We start from the raw sequence: 23,084 nt of genomic DNA on the forward strand, positions 1-23,084 counted from the left end.
TGCTCTGGGCTCCAAAAAAATAAAAAATAAATAAATAAAAATGAAATCTTACCATTTATGATAACATGGATGGACCTAGAGGATACTATGTTATGAATTAAGTCAGACAGTGAAAGACAAATACTGTGTGACTTCACTTATATGTAGAATCTAAAAAAGAAAGGAACAAAACAAAACGGAAACAGACTCATAGATACAGAAGCACAGCTACTGTTGGTTACCAGAGGGGAAAGGAATGAGATAGTAAAAGGGATTAAGAAGTAGAAACTTCTAGTTACAAAATAAATTAAATCATGGGATGTAATTCACAGCATAGAGAATATAGTTATAATATTGTAGTAACTTTGTATGGTAGCACACTAAACTTATCCCAGGGATCATTTTAGAATGTATAAAAACATAGAATCAGTAGGATATACACCTAAAACTAGTAGGATATTGTATGCCAATTGTACTTCAATTATAAAAAGAAATACTTATACCTTCTAAATAAACTTTCTAACAGAAATGTTTCTAAGCCTTGAAAGAAATCTAACAAGGCCTAATGGATAATATAGTCTCGTCAATCTAGCTACGTGACCTTAGTGAGATGAAGATGTGTGACCTCATGTTTTTCCTCTGCAAAATAGGAATACTAATACTACCTTGGAATGCTGTAAAACTTAGAGTTTGTGCATATTAATTAGCACTGGTATATGTCACCTGTCTGGCATAGGTCCAGGTTCATAGTAAGTATTCAATCGGTGGGAGCCATCAGGAGCTTCCTATGCTCCTCATCACTGTGATTCCTTTATCTGCATACGCCTCCCTCATGAGACAACTGGCTCCTCTTCCTCACAGGTAGATCCCATGCCTTTAAATTAATTTCTGTGTCCTTATCCCCACTCCAAATAAATAACAAAGTCTTTGAAAAGAAACAAAACTTACTCTTAATTTTTAAAAAGATGTATTTGAGAGAAAGAGACTGAATTTTAAGTCACAGAATAGAATAAATATCCATGAATCAATACTGATATAAAAAACTGATTAAATAGTAAATAAGTGGGTGCCTGGTGGCTCAGTCAGTTAAGTGTCTGCCTTCAGCTCAGGTGATGATCTCAGGCCCCGGGATGGAGGCCTGCATCAGGCTCTCTGCTCAGTGGGGGGCTGCTTCTCCTTCTCTCTCTGCCCTCCCCCTGCTTGTTCTCTCTCTTGCTCTCTCTCAAATAAATAAATGCAAAGAATAGAGTAAACATCCATGAGGCAATACTGATATAAATAATTGATTAAATAAGTAATTAAGGGGAGAAGAAGGGAAGATTTTTCTCTACAAAAGAATTCCGGTTAATAAATGTATAAGTAATAAGGACACTGTAAAATGTCCATTAGAGCATCACAGTAATAATAGCTTCCAGCGAGAACCACCGACGAATGTTAAATTAGTGGATAAAGGTTGGAGGGAAACGGCATATATATACAAAGTATCAGTGTGTCCTTCCAGACGCTGTTAATCAGAAAGGGAACGAGCGGGACTTGACAGTGGAGAAATCTAGTAGACATGACCTTTCTCAAGGGATCAAAACTAACACTACAAGTAATGGGACATGGGAAGTGTGTGCGCCTGTGTGCTGAGAGAAGGGCGCGCACCTCAAGGACATTCTTCCCACAAAGATTCAGCCTCACTCTAGCCACGAGAAGGTATCAGTAAAACGACATGGAGCCATTCTACTAACCACCGACTAGTATCTGAGGACGCGTAGCGAGGTTCCAGAAAGGGACGGGGAAGACTAAGGAGCAGTCACAGATCGAAGGAGAAACTAGAGAGACACAAGTGTTGGGTGAAATCCTGGATCAGACCCTGAAACAGAAAAAGGATGTTGGCGGAAAGACTGGTGAGACGCCACTGGGATCTGTATCCGGGTTTAGCAAGGCCAGCGTCTGCGGTTCGATCGTTTACTGTGACTGCAGGATGTGACTGACACGCAGGAAGCTGGGTGACGGACCTCTCTGCTCTATCTTCACAACTTCTCTGTAAGTAATAACTTATCTCAAAATAAAAGATGAAAAAAAGAGAAGACTGAAAATACCAAGTCAGGGCAAGGATGTGGAACAAGGAAGGAATATAAATACAGCCCCCTTGGGAATTTGTTTGGTGCTAATGAAGGTGAAATCCTGCACACCCTACGGTTTAGCAGTTATACTCCTAGGTATGTAGGATAGAAATTCATCCATATGTGCACCAAAAGACAGGAATGGTCACAGCAGCATTATTGTAATTGCCAAGGAATATAAATAATCCAAATGCCCATCAGCAGAAGAAAACAAAACGTGTCCTCATATGTCGGAAGTGAAATAAGTAGACACACAATGTAATCTTGAGCAAAAGAAATCAAGTATAAAAGGCTATATACTTTTAATTCCTTTTATATAAAGCTTAAAAACAGGAAAAACTAATGTATACTAAGTCTGAAACTAAAGAGTTTACAAACCAGAATGATGGTTACCTTTGGGGAGAAGGGAGGAGTAGTAACTTGTAAGGGTCAGAAGGGAATCTTTCGGGGGACTGGTCATATTCAGTTTCTTGGTATTGTGATGATGACACAGTGTTGTTATTAAATTTATTATAACTTTGAATTTTACCCTTTGATTTGTATACTGTCCTACATATCATACTTTCAGAAAAAGATGAAGAAGCAAGTATATTGTTAAAAATTACACAACTATGATGCATATTGAGTGCCTTCATTTGTACTGAAGAGATTTGCAAGACTGGAGACAGGGAAACCAATCTGGACACCTTTTCATGCACTGTAGGGACGGGTAAAATGGAATAGCTTCGGAAATGCCAAGGAGATAAAATTGTCAAGATTTAGTGTTTGAAGGTGGCTAAGAATTTGGAAATTTGAGGTCGCCTGGGTGGCTCAGTGGGTTAAAGCCTCTGCCTTCGGCTCAGGTCATGATCCCAGGGTCCTGGGATCCAGCCCCACGTCGGGTTCTCTGCTCAGTGGGGAGCCTGCTTCCTCCTCTTTTTCTCTCTGCCTGCCTCTCTGCCTACTTGTGATCTCTGTCTGTCAAATAAATAAATAAAATATTAAAAAAAAAGAATTTGGAAATTTGGGCACCAAGCCATAAAAAGCTAATGAATTTTTTGTTTTTGTTTTTTTTTAAAGATTTTAATTATTTATGAGAGAGAGAGAGCACAAGAGGAGGGAGTGTCAGAGGAAGAAGCAGACTCCGCACTTAGCAGGGAGCACACTGTGGGGCTTGATCCTGGGACGCCAGGATCATGACCTGAGCCCAAGACAGACGCCTAACTGACCAAGCCACCCAGGTGCCCCTGAATTATTCTAAATAGGGGAGGAACATGGTGGAAGTGATATTTCTGAAAAGAGTCTGTGTGCCACTCGCAGCATATGCTACCTTCTGTTATAAGCAACCTATTTATAACCATGCCTCAGCCAGTAAGTAAACCACAGGACCTGATTCCATACTTCCTTATATATCCAGGGCGTAACTCCACGCCACACTTCCGTTGACTTATTGTCATCTAAGAAACAGTACGATGATGAGATGGTACTAGACAAGAAAACATTTTAGAAAGTATGTGAAGAAAATTACGTTAAAACTCTTACTCTTGGGGCAACTGGGTGGCTCAGTTGTTGAGCGTCTGTCTTGGGCTCAGGTCATGATCCCAGGCTCCTGGGATCGAGCCCGCATCGGGCTCCCTGCTCCGTGGGAATCCTGCTTCTCCCTCCCACTGCCCCTGCTTGTGTTCCCTCTCTCACTGTCTCTTTCTCTGTCAAATAAATAACAAAGTCTTTGAAAAGAAACAAAACTTACTCTTAATTTTTAAAACTCTTATTACATTAAAAACTCTTATTTACAAGAAATATATAAAGAGATATATTTTTTTTAAGGATTTTATTTATTTGACACAGAGAGAGTGAGCACAAGCAGGGGGAGCAGCAGGCAGAGGCAGAGGGAGAAGCAGGCTCCCCGTGAGCAAGGAGCCCATGGGGGGTCAATCCCCAGATGCCAGGGATCATGAGCTGAGCCCAAGGCAGCTTCTTAGTGGCTGAGCCAGGCAGGACCCCACGCAGCGATATGTCAGTGACCTAGTGAAGAACTATCTACTGCGCAGTGCTAGCTCGTCTTACTGTCTGTGGTGAAGCACGAGGGACACTCAGAGTAAAAAAAAAAAAAGAAAAAGTAATGACACAAGGGAACAACTAACTCTTGGCCATCATGAATATTTATAATTGTTTTGTCAACGTGATCCTATTTTCAGATATGCCTGTAGAAAGACTGAAGGGAGACGGCAGGATTATTATCTACAGATTGAGCACCGGGCCGGCCAGCTTCAGAGGTGCCAGCGCAAAGACCCCAGCGTGGAGGATGTCTCGGAGCCTCCTTCCTTCCGATTTACATTTCACGCCTGCTTTTGAGTCGAGTGTAAGTCGCACTTTCTCCACGAAGCCGATGCCACCGAAAGAAGGCCGGCTGGTGGCGGGAGCGAGAAGATACGAGCTCGCGACTCTTGTCACCTGGCATTTAGCCATCTATTCAACAAATACTCATCAGGTCTCTCTCCGCGTGCTTCCATGTCATCCGGGCCGAGGCAATCAGCCTCAAGGGCGCAGGGTCAATCTCCCTCACCTTTCCGGCGAGGCACACAAGCCAGGTCAAGGTCAGGCTCAGCGGCGAGTGACAGTGAATGGCATGGGGCGGGGGGGGGGGGGGGGGGGGGCTGCTGGCTGCGTCTGGTGTCTGTCCTGTCTACCTCCCGTGGTGACGGAACCTGTGCCTGCGCACGGGCCACTTTGGACCGCGGCCGCCGCCTTCCTTGCGCTGGGAGCGGCCGGAGGCAGCGCTCTGCCCCCGGAATCCAGGCGTGAGGAATGAGCAACTTCTGGTCGTGTCCCTGAGAGAAGGAACATGCCTTCTCTTTCCCCGTCCCACAGGTGACGGTGGCAAAGCCAGGTTGGGTTTTGAGACGGAAATTTTATTGAAAGTGACAGAACAGTGAGGTCAGAGGAGCATAAATCTGGTGCCCAGCACCCCCGAGCCTCCCAGGGCGGAACCCTGCATGTGGGGGAGAAACAGGTTTATCTTGCTTCAAGCACCGCATGTGAGCAGTTACGTGCGCACGAGTGCAAGTGATACGAATCTCGAACACGACAAGCTGTCCCTGTCTGTACGGAGCTCGCGGCCCAGCGTGAAACTGTCTGGTGGGCGCCAGGGGAGAGCTGGCCCCCCGGGCGTGTCGCCCTTGAGGGACAGCCTGGTCTACAGGGACATCCTGTTTTATGTGGCATGGGAAGGAAGCCGGGTGATGTGCTGTCTGCTCAATCGTGCTTTGGAAAAGCTCTTCTCAGGCGCCTGTGGGGCTCAGTCGGTAAGTGTCTGCCTTCGGCTCAGGTCCTGATGCCAGGGTCCTGGGATCCAGTCCCGCCTCAGGCTCCTGCTCACTGGGGAGTCGGCTTCTCCTTCCATCCTTCCCCCATTCATGATCTTTCTCTCTCTCTCAAATAAATAAAATCTTTAAAAAACCCCATTCTTCTCTAGGCTTCAGTGACAACACCTTCCTGACATTCCTCCTTCCGTCTGTTATTCCTGACCCAATAACAGACGAGCCACATGTGGCTTTACGTGGCCAAAAGGACTCTCATGCCACCTCCCATACCAGCTGGTGACGGTTGGCCTTCCCCGGGACTCTGGTATCTTCTCTCCCCCGGTGGTCCCCTTCGTTCCCCTCTGCCCGCCGGCCTCCCGGGGCCACCTGCGCGTCTCACGGTCCTCTCAGGCGGATGATGCCCAAACGTGAGCTCTTCTTTCTCCCTCCAGCCTGCACCTCCCACAGGCTTCTCCCTTTCAGTGATGGTTACCTGCATCCAGCCGGCTCGTGCCTCCTCAGCTCACTGCCTCCTTCCCGCGGCCACCCACACCCAACAGATCACGGAGCGAGCGGGTGTCTCCAAACCCTCAGCTCCCCCCACTTCTCTCCGGCCCCACTGCTGCCACGGCTCCGCGCCCCTGTGAACATCTCTGCTCCCGGACGGGGCTTTCCAAGGGAGCCTCACCCCCTCCTTCTCCCTCTGCGCCAGTCTCCACGCAGCGGCCACGGCCGTCCTCTAAAGGCACCAGTTGCACTGCTTCAGCGTCCTTCTGGGGACCATACCCAGTGTCATGGAATCCCAAATGCCTAACATGAGCCTCCGGCCGACTTACCCAATCTCATCTCTCGACAGTCACCCTTCGCTGCCCATAGCTCAGCTCCTTTTGGCCTCACAGCTGCCCCCGCTGGGGGGAATGGGGTGGCCCAAGCTTTTCTGGGCCATCGCCCACTTACTGCCTCCAAGGCCCTCTGCACCCTCCAATCTAACTTAGGCCCCTCCATCTCTCTAGAGCTCTTTGGTTCCCCCCTGAAGACTGCTGTTCGTTCCCCAAACCCACTCACCCGGTTCTCCTGCTGTGACTGAACTGGGCTGGGCGTACAGCTGCTCAGTCGAACTGTCTTCCTCCTTTGCATCCAGACGTAGACATGGGACCGTTTTAGCCAAGGGGATGTGAGTGGACGTGCTGCGTACGAACTAGGACTTCCCTTTAGGTAACTGGGCATGTACGTCCCCAGCCCATATACTGGAACTGGTGGGGTCTGAAGTGTTCATCTGGGACCAGAACTGGAATCCATGTGTTGTACGGCTGGTGGGACCCAATAACAGACGAGCCACATGTGGCTTTACGTGGCCAAAAGGACTCTGCAGATGTGGTTAGGTTAAGGCTCTCCAGAGGAGAAGATCATCCCGGATCATCAGGATGAGCCCAGGGTCACCACCAGGGTCACCACCAGGGTCCTTACAAGGAGCGCTGAGCCAGAAAGGCAAGAAGCAAACCGAAGCGGCAGGGAGATCGGTGCCCTCCGAAGCTGCGGGAAGGGGCTGTGAGCCAGGGACGAGGGAGAGGCCCCCAGAAGGGGGAGAGATGAGGGGTTTCTCTCCTCAACGGCAGATGCAAGATAGTTGCAGATGCCCGGATTTTAGTCTAACGACGCCCATTGTGGACTTCAGACTTCTGGGTAGTAAGTTTGTGTTGTTTTGATCTGCCAAGTGTACAGCAACTTGGTGTAACGGCCAAGAGAAGCTGATGGGGGCACAGGGAAGGGCATCAACTCGGTGCACGACCCCCTGGGAACCCAGAAGGAAGGCCCAGTGGCGGAGACGCGGAAGGTGAGGAAGGGCCGGTGCAAGCCTCAGGGCTTGAGATGACCGACTGGATGACGGCTCTTATGCAGGCGGCACTAGAGGGGGACATGGCCCCGAGACAGGGATTTGGAGGAATCCTCAGCATTCTGTGACTGCGCGAAGGGACGAGGTGAGCAGGCACAGAAACCACGCGCGAGAAGAGAAGGGCCTAGAACAAGAGGCAAGTGGAGCACAGAAAGGAGCAGAGGAGGACGCGAGCGTCAGCCCAGCAGCCCCACCCACCGGGAGACACCCGAGCCCCGAGCGCGCGCGTGAAACTGCGGACAGCACCAAACCCTACAACAGGACAACACACAATTAGGATGAAGTTTAATTCGTGAACTAGGCGGGGCTGAGAGCTCTCCCACACTGACCAGCACTAACACAGAGTGATCGCGACGATAGCACCGTACGAAGGTCACGGGAGCGTGGTTTCTCCTCCAAAATACCGCATTGCATGGTACTGGCCCTTCTTCTTGTGATGACGGGAGACGAGGAAACGTCTCGGGACGAGACGCGGCGAGGGGACAGCCCGGCCCGGGACGTAGCTCAGGCTCCCAGGAAGGAGAAGCCTCGGCTTCCAGACCTCGGGTGGCCTCCGCAGCGGACACTCGGGGGAGCAACGCTGCCGCCGCTAAGGGGGGACTGCTGTGCCCAGCGTCGCTAGCGGGTGGACGGAGAAAAGCACCTGACACCGTGTGCATAGGAGGAAACTCCTCGGCCCTCCGCATGGGAGCAGAGATGTTTCCCAGAGTCTCCGACCCAGGAGGAAGGGCCGGCCCCGACCCAGAGCCCTGACGCTAGACGACGCTGGCTTGAGCGCGGACGCTTCCCCTGAGCCGCGCGATGTCCGCCAGGTCACTTAACCTTGCTGCGCGCCGGGTTCCTGGCCGTGACCCGGGAGCGGAGCCGCAGCTCCTGGCGGCTGCCCGCGGGGAGAACGGAGCGAACGCGCGAGCGCCCGAAGGCCCGGCCGGGGAGTCCTACGAGCGTTGCCATTACACGTGCTGGTCTGTCTCGGTATTTTAGAACAATAAAGTCTGCCAAAGGCCATGAGGGCAACAAGCGCTCTACGGAGGAAATACAGACCCGCGGGGGAGCGGGCAGTGGGAGGGCGGCGCGGGCCGCGCGGAGGACGGGCCGGAGGTCCGGGCGTGCAGCGGCCGCGCTCGGGGCGCCAGCACTCAGGGAGCGCACGAGGCACTGCGCGTTAGGATCCTAAAACGGCTGAAGGGTTCACCTGGCTACTCGCCGGTGACCCTGCGCAGCCCCCATTTGTTCTTCTCCTGGGAAACGCGTAGGAAACGCGCAGCTGCCGCTCGGCCTGACCGCTGAGCGGGACGAGGAGCCGGGGGTGCTCGTGCCCGCGTCCCGGCAGACGGTGCCTGCCTGGGCTCCGGTACCCGCAGCGCCTGCCGGCCGAGCCCCCTGGTTCCGCCTCGGTTCTGGCCCTTGTCCCCACACCAGCACCACGCGGAAGGCGGAGTCACGGAGAGGGGCAGAGGGCGAGGCCCGGGCTGGACTCGTGTTTCAGCAGCGACGGCCCGCGCGCACCCGGCCCACGTGCGTCCGTCTCCGCGCTCTTCCCGCCCGCCGCCTGCCGCGTACTGCGCGCTCATTCGAACCGCACGTGACTCAGCCTCTGCGCCCCTGCCTCTCTGCGGCGACCTCTGGGACAGCCTGCCGGGCAGGGCGGTGGGACGCTCACAGCACACCCACCTCAGGGCGGCAGGGAGCGGCCGACCAGTTCTCTTTGGTGCACGTGCGCCTCTTCTCCCTCGTAAAAGGCGAGGCGCGGCCAGGAAACGTTCCCGCCCTAACGCGGCCAATGAAAACAACATGCTCTGCTGTGCTGACCCCTGAGGCCACCCTGTCCTTTCCGCAACAGAAACACCAGCGCAAATCTCTGGGTAAGTCGGCTTCACTGTCCCCATGAGGCCACCCCCGAGCCGCTGCGGTCTAAGAGCTGCCCTTTCTTCCTCCAGTTTCTCGCTGGTCTCCATCCCTCCTCATACACGCAGGAGAGAATCGGAGCCATGGCAGACCACGTTTTTTTTTTTTAAAAGATTCCTTCTTTAAGAGCCAGCCGGACAGAAAAGAATGATATTCTGTTATCATCGCTACCAGCTGGGTACCTTGTGAGCTGTCCGTTCCAATGAGGCAGTAGGAGGTCACACTAGGCCAAAATGTCTCCTTCTCCAACAACCCACCTTCGTCTCCTGCAGCATTTACTGCCTTCAATCGTTTCTGCTTTTCCGCAGAAGTATTGCAACTGGATTTGGCCTGAAGCTAATGTAGTCCAAGCTTCTGGGACCCTTCCTGGCCTCCAGGACTTTGCATTTGTAATTTGGTTAATTTTTCCTCAAGAGGGACCTCAAATTCTAAGGCTTCGGGGCCTGTGGAATTCTCATCAATATGATTTCATGGCTAAGAGCCTTAAATCCTGGAAATAAAAGACTTCCCTTCCTTTTATTATTTAGTAATTTGGGGTAGGTCACTTTAAGCTTCAGCCTCGGTTTTATAGTTGCGGAGCGGGAATATGATCTGTATCTTTAGGATTACGGTAACGTTAGATGCCCGGAAGCAGTTTCTCATACATAAGAAACGTTCCTAAATGTTGGCTGTCATCATTGTTGTTGTTGTCGCCTGAACAGGACCGTAAGCTCCCCGAGAGCAGGGTGCGGCACCCTGGAGCCCATCACAGGCTGGTGGCCGAGGGATGCGGCCTTCCAGCGCCGGCGCCCGCGTCCCCACCTTCTCACCGCGTCTAACCAGAAATGCAACTTTGGTTACGTTCTCCGTGCGACACACACGGTTACCTCCTCGGCGACGCGCCGGACACTCAGTGGCCCCTTCCCACCTGGAGAGGCTGAAGTAGCTCCGCTGCGTCCCTGCCCGGTGAGTCCCGGAACCCGCTGTGCGCCGGGCGCGCCGACCCCTTCCCTCCCCGGGGTCGGCCGGGGCCAAGGTCGGGCGCGCGGCGCCGAGAGCTCGGGCGTGCGTCAGCGCGTGTTTGCGCCTCACGAGCGCCCGGCGAGCGGCGGCGATGCTGCTTCCCGGTCGGCGACCATCTCCGCCCGCCGGTCCGCGCGGGAGCCGGGTGCGGGGACGGAGCCGCCCGCGCCCTCCCCTCCGCCGCGCGCTGCGCCCGCAGGCCGGGGCCGGGGGTCCCCCGGGGCGCGGGGCGGGCGGGAGGCCGGGAGGAGCGGCCCCGACGCATCCGCCGGCGCCGCAGGAGGCGGAGCGCTGCACCTGGCGGCGGGTTCTCGGGCCTGACGCGGGTCCGGCCGGCCGCGAGCTGCGCGCCCCGGGCCGCGGGGAAGGAAGCCGGAGTCCGCGCCGGCGCTGCGCCCGGCTGGCCGCTGCGGGTCGCCCCTCCGCACGCGCCCCTCGGCCGCGCCCCGCCCGCCGCAGCCCCCGAGCAACCCCCGCCCGCCCGCGATGGCGCGCGCCGCCCCGACAGCCGCCGCCCCGGCGCCCCGAGCCGCCGCCCCGCGCCGGGGGGAGAAGGCCCCCAGCGTCCCGCGCCTCTGAGCGCCGGCGCCGCCCGCAGCAGGTGAGTCCGGGCGCCGCGCGGGGAGGGGGCGCTCGGCCGGGGAGGGGGACGCGGCAGCCCCGCGGGAGCTTCCCCCGCGGGGGCGGCCGGCTCGGAGGGCGGGGGCTCCCCTGCCGCGCGCGCACCTGCTGCGGGGGGTCTCGGAGGCGCGGCTCCGGGCGGGCGGGCGGGCGTGGGCGGCTCTGCTCCCGGCTCGCCCGCCCTCCCCCCTCCCTCCCCACCCCCTGGCATCTGGGTCGCTTGTTGTCATCCTCATGGGGCGCTAGGGGGGCTGCGACGGGCACCCCGGGCCCGGGCGCGGGCGGCACTTCCGCAAACGTAACTGCGGCAGGAAAACAAAGGCGCTGGCGGAGGGGCCCCGCCCGGCGCCGGCAGCTGCGGGGGAGCGGGCGCGGGTGCGGGGACAGGGCCGGGCCCCCAGTGCAGGCCCTTCTCCGCGCTCGCCTGGCGCCCTCGCGGGCAACACCCTCTGGGAAGGGGGAGCGAGAGTCTCGGGACAGACCCAGTGACAGGCCCGGGACCGCCTGTGCGCGGGGAGGACTGCCGGCGCCGGATCCCGCAGGTGAATAAACAGGAAAACTGCCTCCACCCTCAGCCCCGGGCCGCCTGGGCCTCCCTGCTTAACCGAATCCTGCTGTGCTCTGACATGTCCCCAGAGCCCTTTGCGGATACTAATGGGGGCTACCCGCCTTTGGGGGTCCTAGTTATTCCCCACCCCCCTGTAATTTTAAGTGGGAAGGTGAAAAATTGGAAACGCAACTTACGCCTCATTTCTCTTCCTCGGAGACAGACGGATTAATTCCGCTTACAGCAGGAACACGGTGCATTTTGCTTCTCCCACACACATTCAGGACCACAGGCATTTCCTTTTCGACCAAAAATATTTAATAAACACCGTACAGAGCTCCTGGAACAGATAAAACCTCGCCTGATAGCTGTAGGAAAGAACCTTAAAGTGTTGAGGTTCTGGTAACAATTGCTGTCTAGATGCGCGCGTCCTTGGGTATGTCACATCTGCCCCAGCCTCAGTTTCCTCGCATGTAAAAGGAGACGGTTGGATAGTACGGTGGCCGGGTTTCCCCTTCGCTGTTCTAGAAGTTAAGGATTTTGTGGAAATCTAACCTCTTCAATATAGAGGACTACAAGGGGTGGGGGAGACAGACAGTGGGCCGACAGAGCTGTATTTAGTAGACTTCTGGGGTCGCAGAGCATCCGTTCCCCAGGGACAGGGAGAGCTGGCCCGCTGAAGGCGGGTGCATCATTGATGGCCTCGCTGAGTAAAGGGAAGGGCAGGAACCCTAGTCATTGTTAAGACTGGCTTTTGACACCTTGAGCAGCCGGCCATGAGCAGACATCAAGACATTCTCGGTTATTTCGGTAGCCAGATGGCCTGTGTTTATCACAGGTTGGAAGTAGAATTTAGGATTGCTTAAGAGCAGGCTGGGACGTTGCTGTTGAGCCCAGAGCAAGACACGCAGTGAGTAGGAGAGAGGATCACGTTTCCATAATGCATTAAAGCTACTAAGCATGTTCCAGTAATTTATTTCTAAGGCCCTTTGTGTTTCTGTATGGATGAGGCCAACTAAACCGTAAGGTAGGACAGCAGCAAGGTTTGCACGTTCGCTGGAAGGAGGCCCGGGACCCCCTCGTCTGCCTGGAGTGCCGACAGTAAGAAGGCACTTTCTGAGCACGTACTATGTCCAAAACACCATCTTACACGCTTAATTTCTCAGTCTCTGTGAGAGAAGTCTTTTCCCCAGCACTGAAAATGATGAAAAGGAAGCAGAGAAGAGTTAAAGAATTTACACAGACCACATCATCAGTGAGAGTTAGATGGGACCCCATGTCTCTGGCTCCAAAGCCTAGGAAATTTCCACACGGTGTTCCTCCTTATTCAGGACCCCTTGGGCCTCACTACCCAGGCAGATTCCCTCCTCCACTTTTTGACTTTGATAGTTGACTTTGACCTTTCAGGGTCCATATACTCCATATGTTCATATCCATGACAGATGATCTGTAATGTGCATTGCACGCACATTCATGCATATATACCTATTTGTTCTCACCATTTTTAGGTTGAAGGCAAGTGTGAGAAAAATGAAAATAACCAAAGATATATTTAGTACTAGGCCAACAGGTTTTTTTGGCTTTCTTTTTTTGATATCCAGGAAATCTTGATTTAGCAAGTTGTCAGTGAAAGGGAGATCTGCAATAAATGTAAATATGTCTGTTAGCCACCTTGACGCATTGTCTTGGGAAAAGTCAAGACATAGTAAGTGGAAAGAGGAAACCGAAAAAGATATTTAGATGCATGTACTTAAACATGCACGCAGGCCCTTGTACAGCTCGTTGCCCTGAAACCGTTGACATCGACGGCGTGAAGGGAGCAGGGTGGGCTGCGGTGGAAAGAGAATGCTTTTACTTTTTTCCTCATGAAGTTATGTTTGGACTGTTTTTTAAGGGTCTGCCTTAGCCTGATTTGTTGCCCTCAATCCCAAATGACACATTTATGTAGTCATTAGCCCTGTTGTTGATTTCAGTAACATTTCTTTCCTAGCTGCTTGTCCCTCTCTATATTTAGAAGACAGTTATTTGCTATTCTGTAAAATGGCACTGTCTTAATTTAGATGACCAGGGAGCTTTAGGAAACTCTCAGAGTCCTTTGTTAAGGCAATGATTTCCTGGTATAGAGCCCCAAGGAGAAAACCAAACCCAAACAAAATAACCTAACTGTGAAACACCTATACCTCGAGCCTGTATATCAGTATGTATTTGCTATAGATGCTGCAACTCCTCTTGCTAGTTTCTGGGTCTAAGTAGGTCCCAAGCAGACCCACAACCCTACCTCCGCACCGACAAAAACCACGCAGAGTGTTGTATTAAAAGTAGCCTCCATCTGCCTTGGTCCAAGGTAATGTAAATGCGGCTGAGTGGAGGAAGTGCAGAGGGGTGTCTGAGGCTTGGAAATGTGAATGAGAACACTGGATTACCCTAGGACCTGGCGGTCCTGCTGCATTTGAGGCTGGGGGAGGGTGGGACAGATGGAATGAAACGTAGGCTCAGAGCAAAACCCGTATCCCAGAGGTAAGAAAAGGGATTGGGTAAAGGAGGGCTGAGACACCTTTTTTGACATTTGTTCTCATGTGTTTGGGAAGGGAAGACAAATCCAGGGAACATGTCACAAATAGGAAACAGGAAAGTCCAACTTTTAATAAAACTCAGGGGAAATCTTTTGATCTGAGACTAAGAGTGGGACTGGGGGAGAGTGGGAGTCTGGCCCTCATGAGTCAGCAGTGGCCAGAGGAGCTGTGCTGTGGCTTTGTGGAGGATAAAAGGAGAACTAGAAAGGGGAACTGGTGTTGTCTCAACAAGCCTGATTTATAGGTTAATCGTGCCAAGGGAAAGTGAGTAAGGAGCCTGGGGTGGTGGTGAGCTGCCTGTGTGGCTATGGAGAGAGACCTCTGCTGCCCAAACAGGGGCCCTCTGCCCTCCTCACGACGCCTCAGAGTGGGCCCTGCCGCCCGTGGGGTGCTAAGCCGTAGCAACGTCTGGAATCCAGAACAGTGGAGGAGCGGGTCCCTGGGAGCCGTGTGGCAAATTCCTGTCTCGTAACTGCATTAGGTACTTTTAGGGACCAGATTGAGAGAACACGCTTGGGCCCAAGGTAAACAAGGTGTCTCTCAACAGAGTGAAGTCTGGAGCCCTTACCCTAAGCATTAAGCAGAACCATACAAAGGGACACGCACACCGTCCACGATTTAACAGGATGCACTGTTCTGGTCCAGCACAGTCAAGCTTGTGTGTGTGGCTGACAGGGAGCTAACAGGGAGAACCTTCTTGATTCTGTTTCAGAATAAGTTCTGTGGAGCTGGGTTTAAAGAACCAGTGAAACTCAGATTCACCTTTATGAGGGAGTTTGAATAAAAGATTTTATTGTTATGCTTTCAAGGGGTAAAAATGACACACGTTTTAACTTACTGTATAATCAGGTTCCTTATGTTTTGAAGGCATGACATCTTTTAAAAATTATTTTTTATTGAGGTATAGTTAACATACAATGTTACATTAGTTTCAGGTGCATAACATAGTGATTTAACACGTCTATAGTTACACAGTGGTTACTACAATAAGTACTAGTTACCATGTGTCACCCCACAAAGTTGTTGCAATATTACTGACTGTACTCCCCATGCTGTACTTTTCATCCCCTAATTTCACAGGAATTTATACCTCCCAATCCCTAACCCTTCAACATGCCTCCCCTGTGGCAACCACCAGTTCTCCGTGCATATAAGTCTGATTCTATTTTTTTGTTTATTCCTTCCTTTTGTGTTTTAGATGCCACATGTAAGTGAAATCATATGGTATGTGTCTTCTTGTCGGGCTTACTGCACTTAGCATAATACCCTCTGGGTCCATTCATGTTGTCGCGAATGGCAAGATTTCATTCTTTTCTTGTGGCTGAGTAATGGTCCGTTGTGTGTATGGACACCACCTCTTCCTCATCTGCTCATCAGGCATTGGACACGCGGTCACTTCTGCAATTTGGCTGTTGTAGGTAATGCTGCAGTAAACAGATGTGTTTATCTTTTCGAATCTGGTTTTCATTTTCTTTGGGTAAACACCAAACAATGGAATTACTGGATCCTGTGGTAATTCCATTTTAAATTTTTTGAGGAATCTCTGTAGTGTTTTTCATAGTGTCTGCACCAATTTATAGCTCATCAGCAGTGCACAGGGGCTCTCTCGCTATCGTGAAGATACACAGCACTTTAAGGGTATCTCAAAGCCCTTGTAACGGGCCTTTCATTTGTCTCTCCAAGTAAGTGGGATCAGCCCAAGGAAAAGCAGACTTCAATTTAGCAACTCCCTGTGACTTTTCAAGAGCTCCAGGATCAAGGGTGTCCTGATTGTAACTCAAATGCCCTGTTTTTTTTAATTTTTTTAAAAAGATTTTATTTATTTATTTGAGAGAGAGAGCATGAGCAGGGGCAGGGGCAGAGTGAGAGAGGAGCAGGCTCCCCGCTGAGCAGGAGGCTCAGCCCCAGGCTGGATCTCAGGACACTGGAATCATGACCTGAGCTGAAGGCAGAGTCTTACCATTAATGGACTGAGCCACCCAGGCGCCCCATCAAATTCCTCGGTTTTAAAATAATGCCTCTTCTGTATTTTATTTTATTTTTTTCTTAAAGATTTTATTTATTTATTTTACAGACAGAGATCCCAAGTAGGCAGAGAGGTAGGCAGAGAGAGAGGAGGAAGCAGGCTCCCCGCTGAGCAGAGAGCCCGATGTGGGGCTCGATCCCAGGACCCTGAGATCATGACCTGAGCCGAAGGCAGTGGCTTAACTCACTGAGCCACCCAGGTGCCCCCTCTTCTGTATTTTAAAAGTGATAAATGCTCATTGAAGGAAAATCCAGCAAAGTAAAAGAAAAAATTGAAGTAACGCCTGACTTCTCAGAGATAGCCCTACTGGCATGTTGTTATTATTATCCTCAGGTTTTTTGCCAAACATACTTCATATGAAGTACACAAACTTGCAGGTAGAACTCTTGCAGTACACGGGGGTTTGTGTCCTGCCCCTTCTCACTTAGTGCGATGCAGAGTAGATCGTGAGCGTTTCTCCGTATTCTGTTAACGCCAGTCTGTTGAGTTCTGTTCTGCTCTCGTTGGATGTACCACACTTCATTTAACTTTATTTAACTGCTCCTGTCCCTGACTGCGTCCTGTACTTCAGTTTGGTTATTATGAAAAGTGCTGAAATAAACATCCTTATACTTAAATTGTTGCATTCTAGAAAGGTTTTGCCCTTCTCAGTTAACGAGGTCAGCACTGAATATTTTCATTTTCAAAAGCATTGGTGTGGCGTGTGTGTATTTGTACTTTAATGGGCTCGGCGATCAGTCTTTTTCTGAGAGAAACTGATAGCTTATGTTAGCTGTCTATCGGAGTTCTAACAGCACCAGAAACAAGTTAGGTTACATATACTGGAATGTGCGTAGGATATAAAGTATTGTTTTAGATGCTAGCATGTAGGGGATGTAAATAAAAATCAGAGACGGGAGCTCATGTGCTTAAATGTACTTTAAGTCTTGAGATCTATATTTTGATCTAAATTATAAATTCATAAAAGATGTGCCTGAGTACCTCTAAATTTCTGTTTAAAATACCTTGTCTTGGGGTGCCTGGGTGGCTCAGTGGGTTAGGCCTCTGCTTTCGGCTCAGGTCATGATCTCAGGGTCCTGGGATCGAGCCCCGAGTTGGGGGGGGCGGTCTCTGCCCAGCGGGGATCCTGCTTAGCCCCCACCTGCCTCTCTGCATACTTGTGATCTCTTTCTCTCTCTGTCAAGTAAATAAGTAGAATCTTAAAAAAAACAAAAACAAAAAAACTTATCTTATGGGTGGCTTGTACTTTCCTTAGCCTTCTTAACCTCCTCAGTGTCTTAACAGTGTTGGAACAGCCAGGTAAGAACAGCAGTCATTTACTGAACAAGCTTGCATCAAATACCCCTTATAAATATAACATCATTTTTCATCTCTATGCCCACATGCACATAAGTGCTCTAATGTAATGTTTTATTACTAGTACCTGGAGTTGTGTTTTTATTTTTCCTTATAATTCTTATTTTTCCACAATCTCTTTTCCTGTGTTCCTAGTATTTTTAGATCTTGAACCCATACTCCTATGTTAATATATTTAGAGCCAGCTTTTTTCTGAAAAGATTTGGGAAAAAAAAAGTCTGTATGTATAAAACAGATTCACTTAACAAGGTTTAAAAATAAACCAAAAAGCATTTTAATAGAGTTATAATTTGTCTTTTTTTAAGCTAATGTGTCTTCTCTATAAATTGCTCCTCAAGTGTAGCAAGCAAAGATTTATTGAGAAAAATCTTTCTCTAAAACTGTAAGCAGATCACTTCTTTCAGTATCAACCTCTTAAAAACCTTTTGTTTCATGCTTTGAAAATATAAGTCTGAGATTTTCCATGTTGGTTTCTTGGCAAAGAAACAAAGGTTGCATTTATATTCATTGAAACAGTAAATCATTTCATAATAGAGATTGATAATAGGGAGGTAAGTGTTGACTTGCTGAGGTGGCCAGGTTCCCTGTGGTCTGGGCTGGGGCTGGCCGGGTTCCACCTGCCCCCTGCGCGCCTCTCTCTCACCCTGTGCCTCTTCTGGTGCCTGGAAGCTGTGTGAAGACTCCGTTCGGTGTCAGTCGATTCTCCAGGCTCTCACATGGGAATAACAGTGCGTGTAGGGGTCCCTGTCCGAGAAAAGCGAAGAAGAATTACATTGACATTTGAAACTGAGCAGGCGGCTTCTGGGTGAATATGTGTTTAGCTTTTGGAGACTTCTGGGAAAGACTGCACGGCCCCCCAGGTGGGAACCCGTCGCCTGGAGGACCTGAGGGGCCGGGACGGCACGCCGGCCGCTGCGGCTGGAGGGGAGTGACAGGAGCGCTCTGGATGGGCCTGTCTGGGGAGACCGTAGTTGGTGTGCCAGACTGCAACACAGGATTCCCTCTGGTTTAGAAGTGATGCACTCGGGGGCTAGGCACCTGCTGGCCTGGCTGATCTCGGGATTGTAAGTTTGAGTCTTATGTTGGGCGTAGAGATTACTTGAAATAAAATCTTAAAAAAAAAAATAAATAAAAGGTAGGTACTCTGTGACACCCCCGGGGCTCCAGCCCTGCTCGCGGAGTGGCTCAAAGGGAGCCCTTGCCAGGCTCCAGCGGCTGCTGGCCGGTGAACGCGGGGACCCTCTTCCTCCTGTACTTGTGCTCAGCTTCCTCCACTGCCTTTGCTTTCTGGCTGGTGCCGGTGGCTCAGGAAGGGGCTGTGCGGGGTCCTTGTGCACAGAGCTCCCGGGGCCTGTCCCCACGGGTAAAGCAGCATGAGCTCCTGCACGTCCACTGGCTCCCCCCCGGCTCAAGCACCCACTGCTATCTGCTCCTGCTGGAGAAGCTCACGGGATCGAAGTAGCTTAAAACGAAATTCTGTTCCTGGTGTGATTTGAGCTGCTCACTGACTCCTCACGCTGGGCTTGTGAATAAAGGCGTGGAAGGAAGCCGGGTTCTGGGCCCGTTTCACGTTGGCCCTGCAAGCTCCCGGCCCAGGCCTTCACCAGGAACCCAAAGCAGACAAATAGGAATTTGCCTCCATGATGCTCGCCAAGGTCTAAGGCCACCAATTTTTTAATCATTTTTCGTGTGTCTTCCACAAAGTGAAAGTGAAAATCCATTCGGCTTACTGCTGGGCCACATTTAGGATTAAAGACTGTTTCCTCCCCCACAACCACACCCTCGAGAGATGAGAGTAACTGGTTCCTTCCTCTCTCTCAGCTGTGGAGGGGAATGCACTGGATTTCAGCTCCTGTCCCTCATGGTTATATAACTGAAATGTTCCTACAGGTGGCTCTATTCTAAATGAATAGGTATTTCTGGCCCGGAGATACCTGATGGCCATTCCAGTCCCTAAAGAACACTGTGTCCTCTTGGGAGCCGGTGTGCTGCTCCCCACCCCCGGAAGAAACTAGGCTGACGATGCAGAAATCAACAGGAATGTGAATTCACTCTTGCTTTCTCTAAAATAAATTAATAAATCTTTAAGAAAAAACGAAAAATGCTTTTTCACACATTATTTCATTTAAGCCTTGGAAACCCTCTTGGGTTTGTGTTTTGATCCCCATGTTACAGTGAGTAAAGTGAGGCTCAGAGAAGCACAGATCCGTCGAGGCTAGGAGAGCACCCGGAACTTCTCTCTGCACTTCCTAAGATTAATCTCTGTCACATTAAACTTCAGTAAAATATCCATCAGGCTCCAGTATATGCCATCAGGTGCTTGTCAAAAATAATCTTTATTGTGAGCTTAGAAGAGTAAAGGGAATATGCTTAGTACCAGATCCCTCATTCAAGTAGTTTATAATCTAGTCGGGAAGACAGGAAATACCTATAAAAACAATAAAATCATCCACAAGTCTGCCACAGCTCAGGTGTGAGAGTCATCAAAGGAGTTTCTTTTATTTCCAGATGTTAATAAAAGATTGTGTTAAATGCAATTCATAGAGACTATCTAAAGCAATTCTAGGGTCACTCGGGTCCCGGGCTTAGTCGGTTAATGATCTGCCTTTGGCGCAGGTCATGATCTCAGGTCCTGGCCCGCCTCTCCTCCTCCGGCCCTCACCGTCCCCACTGGAGCTCTCACTCTCCTTCTCTCAAATAAATAATCAAACGTTTTTTAAAAAAGTAATTCGATCAGAGCGCCTGGGTGGCTCGGGGGTTAAGCCTCTGCCTTCGGCTCAGGTCATGATCTCAGGGTCCTGGGATCGAGCCCCGCATCGGGCTCTCTGCTCAGCGGGGAGCCTGCTTCACCCTCTCTCTGTCTGCCTCTCTGCCTACTTGTGATCTCTCTCTCTCTCTCTGTCAAATAATAAAATCTTAAAAAAAAAAAAAAAAAAAAAGACCAGTACACTAATATAAAAGATCAAATGTTAGGAAATCCTTAGGGGGTTTCTGTAGTAAAATACTGCCATTCTGTTTCCCACTCTAAAGCTATAATGATCTTCATAAAATACAAACATGGCCATTGTATTCTAACTCTCCGGTTCCTCTCTGTCGCGCCCAGAATGAATAATACCAAGAAGTTCCCACCCTAGATCAGGTGCCGTAAGAGTTGCGCGTTAAGCTTTTTCATCCCGCCCCCACCACTACCCAAATGGAGAAGTATTATTAAATTCCTCATTTTGTAGATGAGGAGACTAAGAGAAGTAGCTTCCTCAAGACCACAACTAGTTGGTGACAGAGCCAGGATCCCAGTCGCTGCCAGTCTCTCATCCCCTACTCAGCCACCCCTTCGGGGCGTGTAGAAGGCCCTTCCGGATCAGGCTCCTTCGGATGCGCCTCCTCCTGTGGGCCACTCTCTCATCCTTAGAGACCTCCTCATGGCCCCTCGAGAGACGCCTGTTTCAGCTGTGCTTGCTCCTGCTTTAACAGACAGCACGGCGCCCTGTGGCTGTGGTCGCCCTCTCTTACCACTGGACTGGACAGCAAGGACTTGGTCTTCACCTTTGGAATTACTGATCACCAAACACGCATCCCATCCAGTGGTTGGTGCTAAGTTTATATTTGTTGGGTTAAAGAGCCTCTTTAACCCAGTTAAACCCACTACGTGGTAGTCTGTGTTTCCCCCTGTCACCTCTTGGTTGATTTCTAGGTCCTCTGTGATCTGTTCCTGAGTGCTCCCCTGAGGTGCCCCTCGGCCCCAGCATCAGCATTTTCAGGCGCTCCTGTGGTCTCTTCTTTTCCTCTATCGTGGAATAGTTTTCCCATTCATCATTGCCCAAGGCAAACCCTACACATCTTTTGGGGTTCAAGTTAAGTCCTTCATTTTCTTGACAACATCTGTGTGAAGTTCGGGCTCTCTGCTCTGCTCGAAGCTCCAGAAGCACCGCATTGTCTGTGACTTTTCCCGTTACTCTGTGCTCTGTAGCTTCCGTTATTCTTGTCACTTGCCATTTAAATCCTCGTGTTTTGCGGTCATCTTGTCAACTGTAAAGCAAGCCTTTGAGGCCCAAGACCATGTTTTGGACGTCCCTGTCCAGTAGCCGCACGGTACCTTAAGACACAGCCCCGCACAAGCTGTCTGGTGTGAGCGTGAGCTCGGCTCCCGGCTCCCTGCGCCCTGCTCGCTCGGCTCCCGGCTCCCAGCTCCCTGCTCGCTCTGGGCTCCTCATTTTCCTTCTCTGGGGCTCGCTGGCCTCATTGTGAAGTTGGGAAAGTAATCTGACCCCAGAGAACTGTTGAGATGATGAAATGAGTTAATACATTTTAAACCTATGGCAGCTATTCCTTAAGCCTTGTTGTGTTGTAGTGAGTAGTAACTGTGATGCTAACATAGCCCACTGAGCCCTTATTAAAATACAAATATGTCATCAAGATGGCCAGCCAGGAGGTATATATTCGCCACTGTATGAGTCAGGTTGTTTGTCACCCAGCAGACAGGTTTTGCTTTGAGCCTGGGAAAGGTCCACCAAGAATAACCGGGAGGCACTTTCTGGGAGGAGTTTCCTTCCAAGGGGAATGATGCTGGCAGCAGCTGTGGGGAGCAGTGAGTGACTGGAGGGCTCAAGCGGGACCTTGGGGGATCTGGCTGGGCTGACAGGACTAGAACCAGTTTGGCTCTTTTACAACTTGGTTTAGCCATAGAAGAGCCATGTCAAAGTGCTGCAAAAGGAAGAAAGATTCCAAAATAGTCATTCCCCTCTGTGGACCTTAATGCCCTTGTAGCTTGGGTGACTATTACAAAACCAAACTTGTGTTTCTTTTTTATAACATCGGCTAAAGGTCTAGCAGATGCTCAAGCAATCATTATGGGAAAAAGATCTGTTGGAATTGACATTGAATGCTAAATAAGCCTCTGAGGGAAGCTCTTTCTGGAAAATCTGGGGGGTGAACTCAATGTTCAAGATGCAGTGGCTGAAAACCAGGACTGCCGGTCTTGTTTGGGTGGTTTCTCTGCGTCTATATCACTAATACAGTGCGGCAGTAGTTAGAGACCTGCCCTGCTGCTCACATCGTGTAAAGGCCTAGAGAATGGTCGGTGACAGTTGACAATGTAGAGCCGGCTCTCAGGGTTCAAAGTGTGGATTTTCCCATTTTGCAGCCTCTATACTGGTCTCTGAGCAACAGCGAGCTGTGACAGAAGTGGTGCCGAGAGGGGACTGGCCTTTCTGTGTTAGCCGGTCACTGCTTCCTCTCCGTCACCGAGAGTCATGTTGCTGCTCTGTTATAGTGTTTGTAAATCTGGCCTTTGACAATTGCTACTCCAAATGATATATTCAGGTTTAAGGTGTTTTTCCCCCTGAAAAGCTGAATCCAGTTCCATACTCACATATTTGTGGATACTCTGTATAGGCTTGAGTGGTTTCCAGTTAAACGCAAAATGATGGTAGCTATCAATTTTAGCAAGAATTATTTCATCACCGTCATCAGTAATTCAGAAATACCTGCTGATTGAATGACTCAGTGTAAGTACCAGTGGAACGTGTTTCCACGTTTAGAAGGCTGTGTTCTATTTTCCCAGTGACGGTGTTGGTTACTATCATTAGAGAGTGCTCGGTGAGAAAAATTTTCGGCTTTTCTAATAAATAAAAGCCCTTCTTATCCAAGTAGTATTAACTGTAAGTCTACAGTACAGATTTCCCAGAGAAGTTCATAAATTTAATTCTGTGTCTGAATTGAAATGTCTTCTCTCCTTTTTAGAAGTTGCTTTAAAAAAATCTAAAAAAAAAAAAAAATGCTCAGAAGTT

At 50.3% G+C, this 23,084-nt stretch overlaps 1 protein-coding gene across 8 annotated transcripts in view; it reads left to right on the forward strand.

The window, feature by feature from the left end:
• Positions 1 to 9,844: 9,844 nt before the first annotated feature.
• The window catches only part of MFSD6 (major facilitator superfamily domain containing 6), a 69,422-nt gene continuing 56,182 nt past the window's right edge, over positions 9,845 to 23,084 (forward strand). For 2 of the 8 annotated variants that reach the window (XM_032354188.1, XM_032354189.1), the window contains exon 1: positions 10,676 to 10,776. The gene's annotated coding sequence lies outside the window, so the exon portion shown is untranslated. Of the gene's footprint in view, positions 10,119 to 10,675; positions 10,777 to 23,084 lie in introns of those variants that run through there. The other 6 variants (XM_032354183.1, XM_032354184.1, XM_032354182.1 and 3 more) reach the window with 5 other exon arrangements.

The sequence above is a fragment of the Mustela erminea genome, chromosome 8, assembly GCF_009829155.1.
Source record: "Mustela erminea isolate mMusErm1 chromosome 8, mMusErm1.Pri, whole genome shotgun sequence".
NCBI lineage: Eukaryota > Metazoa > Chordata > Mammalia > Carnivora > Mustelidae > Mustela > Mustela erminea.